At 47.6% G+C, this 6746-nt stretch overlaps 1 protein-coding gene across 1 annotated transcript in view; it reads right to left on the bottom strand.

Moving 5' to 3' along the window:
• Positions 1-6004, bottom strand: part of TMEM39A (transmembrane protein 39A) — a 28900-nt gene extending 22896 nt beyond the window's left edge. Inside the window, exon 1 of the mRNA XM_034788923.1 lies at positions 5522-6004. The gene's annotated coding sequence lies outside the window, so the exon portion shown is untranslated. The remainder of the gene's footprint in view (positions 1-5521) is intronic.
• Positions 6005-6746: the final 742 nt, after the last annotated feature.

A 6746-nucleotide genomic window follows, 5' to 3' on the forward strand; every position in this document is an offset into this window, starting at 1 on the left:
CTGTGATCCACAAAACTGCTGCTGAACACTGCATAAACTCACTCAGCATCTAAGTTTTTCAGCGCAACATTTCCCTCAGTATTTGCGTTACTGCAAGCCTCTGGGCATGCACACTGCTGCCTCCTTCAAGGTGTCCAGACACCTGTCTCCCACCTAAGCCCCAGAGCAATTCACAAATCAGGGGAAGACAAGCATTTGGCCAACTAATTTACATGGGGGCGCAATCTGGGAGGAGGCGGCGGCAACAGCAGCAAACCATCTTATAACTTTTAGTCCATCACTACAGCACTTGCCTAGGATATGGTAGACCCAGTACAATTCTCCCCTCTCTGTCAGCAGGGGAGAAGAGATGGGGAAGACTCATCTTCAAATCCTAAGAGAATGCTCTAACCACTAGGATCCAAGATAGTCTGATCTGAGGCTCCCTCAATCTCTCCTGTTGAAGCTGCTGTACTCTGGATAAATAATGAAAAAATGAGTGGAGCAGGGACACTGGAGCCAGAGTCTCCCACTGTGGTGCCCTAACCACTGGACTAAAGACTCATTCCCATTTTCTCTCTGTCTAGTCCAATGACTATTTAAGTATTTATCCACAGTAGAACAGTCATTGGGCCAGAGAGAGCATGCATGGGAATGACGCTGGAGTCCAGTGTTTAGGGCAAGTTTGAAGATTCAAAGTTCAGCTGTTTTGAGTTTTACACACCCACACAAAAATGGTTTGTTTTTACCCTCTCCTAAATCCAAAACACTGGATAGGATTTTACTCAAACTCTATTAAAAAACACACAAAAAATCTTCCAAGAATTTCAGCCCAAAAGGTAAAAGTAAGAAAACAATGCATTAGACTAATTTATACCAGTATACCAATGTCATTACACCAGTGCAAACATTTCCCTCCTAATGCCCAGTCCAGGCTAGAAAGCTGATCAACTGACCAGTCAATTGACTTATTATTTGACCACCATCAAATACTCAAGCAAGAATGCCCTGATGTAGGCCCAACATATCTTTTTGATTGCCATCTGTTAGCAAGCCTACTTAAAAGTCTTGATCACTTACTTTACTACATGCTAATCCCACCTGTTGGGGGAAAAGGGCAAACTAATTAAAAGTTGAGCCTCTTGATTGGCTAGAATCTTCCAGAACCAATATTGTATGTATCTCTATCCTTATGTGTAAGCAGACCATCAATGTACATGGCAATTTACAATGCACATGAAATAAAACAGAGTCCCTGCCCCCAAGAGATTACAATCTAAACTGACTAGACCAGCATACAGAAATTAACTCAGAAGGGACTGGGGAAGAGAGAAGAGGGTTCATGGTCATTAAACCTTTTCCCCCAGCACAAAGAGAAAGAAGCACAGCCATTAAGCTACTTGAATGCCTACTGCCTACCTAGAAAAAGTGGATTTAAAAATGACTTTTTCTTTTATAGTTGTTCTGTGTTTGTTTTATTTAATTTCAATTTTTTCTTTTGTTAATGTTCAATCTTGAGTAACGTTCACATTTAAATGCTAACCTAACATTGCTAAAAAAAAGGTAATAATAATTATTCCTTTATTTTTTATAACTTCATTTAATTGTGTTTTGCATTTTTCTGAGTTAAAACAACTCAGTTAACTAACTTGGCTTTTGCAATTACACATAAGTATCTATCTAAGGCTAAGCCTATTTGAGACCATAAAGTCTTACTTGTTTTTGGTACTGTTGTTACTATTTTAATAAATTAGTGCTATAAAATATGTCTATATCTGACATTATTTGACAATATTTGACCAGTTAATTGGCAAATTATTTTTGGACTGGTCAAATGCCCAACCCTGGTCCTATCTACACTGAAACTACTTTGCAACCTTAGCTACAGCAAGATCCTATCAGTATCACTAGAAAAGTGATAGCTTGCAAATGCTATTCATCTAAAGAACTCAAGATGCTTCACAAAAACTAATTTACTCTCACAAAACCCCTGCTCAAGTAGGAAGGTAAATATTATCCCTTTTTTACAGATGGGAAAACTGAGACACAGAGAAGGGAAGGCCCAAATTTGAAAAATTATTAATTCTGGGTGCTCAACTTGAGACAATTTGGACCTTGTTTTCAAAAGCACTGCAGGCAATGCCTGCAGAAGTCAGTGAGAACTGTGGTGGCTCAGCCTTTCTGAAAAAAATTAGGCCCCACGGCTAGCATCCATGAAGGGACTTAGGCATTGCAACACTGAGTGTCATGGTGCCTAACTTTTAAGCACCAAGAAAAGCACAGGAACACCACTCAGATCCACAAAGCCAAGCTAAGCACCCAGGCTCACTACACAGTGAATGTGGAGAGACACGCACCACACAATGGGATCCACAAAAACCAGGACACCAGGTGCTGAGCTGCCTAAACTACCTAATGGGAGATGCTGATGATAGGGGGGTGTGGTAAGCCTGCCCCTCTCTGAGATAGGCACCTCCCAGATGGATGCCCTAACCACTGGACTGCAGAGTCATTCTCCCCTCTCCCTCTGGCTGGGAGAGTCAGTCATTGGCCCAGACAGTGAGAGAATGGCTCTGCAGACCAGTGGTTAGAGCACCCATGTGGGAGATGGAAGACCCCGTGTCTCCAATCACTCTTTCATTATTTATCTGCAGTGGAACAGCTTCAAAAGGAGAGACTGAGGGAGCCCCACACCAGACTATCCCAGAGCACCTCTCCTGAGATGATGAGACCCCTGTTCAAATCCTGTCTCCCCCTCTAGCAGAGAGGTGGGAATTGAACCTGAGTCTCCCACATCCTAGGCAAGTGCTCTAAGCCAGTGGTCCCCAACGCGGTGCCCGCGGGCGCCATGGCACCTGCTGGGGCATCTATGTGCACCAGCCTGCTGACAAGGGAGCGCCCTGCCGCCAAGGGGCGCCGCCATCAGACAAACAGCCGCCGAAATGCTGCCGAAAAGCGGCAATGCCAAGAAGCGTCGCCACCGAAATGCCGCCGAGAAGCAGCGTCATCAAGAGGCGCCGCTACTGAAATGCCACCGAGAAGCAGCGGAATTTCGGCAGCAACACTTCTTGACATTGCCCGCCACACTGAAAGGTTGGGGACCACTGCTCTAAGCACTGGGCTAAAAGTTAGGAGGAGGACGGCAGTGCCACCACCTCCTTCTCCAGACTGCTTTTAAATAGGCCCCAATCCATCAGGTGGCCTCTGAGCATGCCTGCTAGATTGGGCCCCACAGGCAACTTAGGCAGCTGAATGCCTGCATTCTCCTTACGAGAAGGGTAGTCGTGTTAGTCTGGATCTGTAAAAAGTGACAGAGTCCTGTAGCACCTTACAGATTAACAGACGTATTGGAGCATAAGCTTTTGTGGGTAAATACCCACTTCGTCAGAGGCATGCTTTCACTCATGAAAGCTTATGCTCCAATACGTCTGTTAGTCTATAAGGTGCTACAGGAATCTTTGTCGCTGTATTCTCCTGGTCTATGAAACAGGTCTATGTTTAGGCAGGAGATAGGCACCTGGACACCTAGAGAGAGACACCAATGCACATGCCCAGAGACAGAAACATAGGCTCCTAGGGAACTTTTTCCCAGAAAACTTAGGCACCGAGCGAGTTTAGGCACCTAAGAGTTTATCAGCACTTTTGTAGACTTAGGCACGTAAGTACTTTGTGGATCCCTCCCAAAGTGCCTCAAATTAGGCACCCAATGTTGCTAGCCACTACTAAAAAGGTCTACCCAGTTGGTTTTCATAAGCGTACAGACTGAGTCAGTGTCAAAGCAAAGAATAAAAACCAGCAGTGCTGACACCTAGTCCCCAGCTCTCGTCAGTGGGCAGCACTCCCATCCTATATGCTGGTTTGGGCTGCAAAATGAAAATTGACAGCTACTTGAGAACAAGACACAGAGCAGAAATGTCCACATCGTAGAGAATCCCAATATGATCAGGGCCTACAGGTACTGGGTAAAATCCTGGGTTCAAAAAAGTCAATGGCAAAACCCCATTGACGTCAGTAGGGTCAGGATTTTACCCATTGGGTATTGATAGGGCCAGATAGTATGGTGCTTTGTGTGAAGGTCTGTTTTAGAGTAACACTTAAAGAAACTTCCTAGAGTGGGGAGTAAGAGGCACCAACAAAGAAACTTGAATGGACATAAAGATCAAGAATTTTAGGGGGACCAGAATGGGAATCAAGAGGCTTGGCTTCTATTTCCTGTTCTGCCACTCACACGCTGTGTGATCTTGGACCCGCCCTTTCCCATCTCTGTACATCTGTTTCCCTATCCAAAAATTCCTGATGGCAGTAGGTACACAGTCCTCTGGGTTGGCAACTAAGATGAGGTCTTCTCTCTTAGAACTTCACAATCCACCACTTTGGAGTACGGACATTTCATTCATTCATGTATAGTCATCACAAATGGGAGCGATATGAGGGGCCTGCTGTTCACATCCAAAAATCATGCACAAGAGCTATCATACACTGAAAACAAAGCTATCCTTGTTTCAGTTGAATATTCATTGTTAAAGCGACCCCAGAATAGTTAGCATGCAGCCTCATATAATAAGCAGAGTCGTCATCTTAACTGCCACTCCACATAATGGAGGATAATCAATACATGGCTTTCTTAGAGGAGTACAGGGAAGTGCATTGCACACTTCCCACCTTCAGGAGAATGGGGTCTCATCACAAGTTTTATGGGCTTAGATTAATTACGTTTCAACATTTATGATATGTGGCTCTGACCAGTTCTATATATCCCATGTCCTACTCAATCTATCATATTTTCCTTGATCATTTAAAATGCTGGGCAGTGTTCTAAAAAACACCAACCCCAAACATGAGCCCAAATGAACGTTGTCATTTGGTGTTTAAAATCCAAACACTAACTTTGCAAACAGCACATCTCTCATCTATTTTCCAAGCACCCCCCTATCCTTGGGGTGTCTGAAATCCAGAGCTGGAGCTCAATTTTGCAACTTAAACCTATCTCCAGAAGAGCTGCTGGAAATAAAGTTTAAAAAAATCTCATCAGCCCTGCTGCAACTGTGTGTTTCAAGGTTTCTTTTAGACAATGAGTACTTGGGCCAGAAAGAGGGGCAACATTGGACTTACTGGTCCCCCTCAGAAGTAGCAGCCTTTCCTCTGGGGCAGTAATTCTTCCCACACACCCTGCAGCCCAGAGGCATCGAAAGAGTAACTCCCTGGGATAAGCGTGCAGAATCTTCACACATTCCCAGTTTGGGTTTGTAGAAACCCCCCCAGAGCCACAAGCACCCCATTAACGGGGAGGAAAGCCCCACACAGAAGCCCTAGAGATGCACTAAAACCAATCCTCCCCTCCCCCAACTCTCAGTTTAATGCATTTCAAACTCCCAGCAATTCGTGATTAAAGGAACAAAAGTTGCCTTGACAGAGCCATGGCGGAAAAGGGGGCGGGAAAAGGGAGCCAGGGCCTGAGGCTGGGGGTGAGAGAGATGGGGCTCACAGTGTGTTGGGGGGGAGGGCCCCAGGGGCTGGAGAAGGAGCAGTAGCTGGTACTCACACATCGAAGTGCGGATGGAGGAGGTAGTGGTGCAGCTCAGACATCAGCCAGGAGGAGGGTCCCCTTCACACAGCAGCAACAAAGAGCCACACTCCAGCCCCCTCCCCCAACACCAGCAGCTGCTGCTGCCGCTGCAGAGCCCGGGGTCCCTCCCCAGCCCTGGCAGCAGCAGGCACCGTGTTACCCAGGTGGCACGGGCGGGCAGCCTGGCTCCGGCTCCCCACCCCGCGGGGAGACTCGCCTAGCACCTACCCACCCTGCCACCACCCACCAGGGCCAAACGGGCGGGTGCAGCCACCTGCCCAGCAGGGCCAAGCTGCAGGGGCTTGGGGGTCAGCAGCTCCCCGGGGGGCAATGGGGAGGGGGCGGGAGAACTTAGCCCAGCCCCCCCACACTCCTCCTCTCGCCACCTTTCCCCGCGCTTGCCCGCTCCCTTTCCCCCCTCAGCTGCGGCGGCGGCGGCTGCTCCCCAGGAGAGACGTGGCAGTGAGGGCTGATGCTCTCATCACAGGGCGACAGCAGCGGCAGCAGCAGCCAGCCCAGGAAGGGAAAGGGGGGTGGCGGCCAGGGAGAGGAGCCATGTTGGTAGTGGCAAAACCTGCTGTGGGGCGGCGCCCTCCCCTCCCCGCATGATACCCTCGCCTTTGGTGCCTGCTCTGCCCTCCTCCTCCCCCCCAGGGGGACCTGGAAAGCTACAGCAGGAGCTCAGCTCTCGCTTGGGGAGAGGCAGTTTCCCAGCTCTCCTCCTTGTGAAGAGCCTCCCAAGGCAGCTGATCTCTAGGAACTGAAAGCTGGACACTGAATTTTTAAACAAACAAACTTTGTGTTCTTCAGTCGCTGCCCTGGCCCTCTCCTCCCACCCAGGTCTGGCTTTCAGGATCTACGAAAACCTGCCAGGATTGCCAAGGCCGAGCACTCAGATCAAGCACCAGGCACCGTAATGCCTTCTGAGATTGGTTTATAAATTATGAGATTTAAAAACAATAATCCATGCTGCGTTCTTTTTCTTTGCCTGCTGGTTTTGGAGCCTTCAGGGCGTGTTCAGTTCACGTTTTTCAAGCTTCTCTCTCTGCAACCATGAAGGTTAGAAACTTGTTTTTAAATGAAAGCTGAGATTCTTGTGTGATTCTGTGACTCCAGAAGTTGGAGCTTTAAAAAATACACCAATTATCCTGACAATTGCAATACCATTGTGAGAGTTGGCAACATTAAAACCATGCCACGG

The sequence above is a fragment of the Trachemys scripta genome, chromosome 1 (genome assembly GCF_013100865.1).
Source record: "Trachemys scripta elegans isolate TJP31775 chromosome 1, CAS_Tse_1.0, whole genome shotgun sequence".
Classification (NCBI taxonomy): Eukaryota; Metazoa; Chordata; order Testudines; family Emydidae; genus Trachemys; species Trachemys scripta.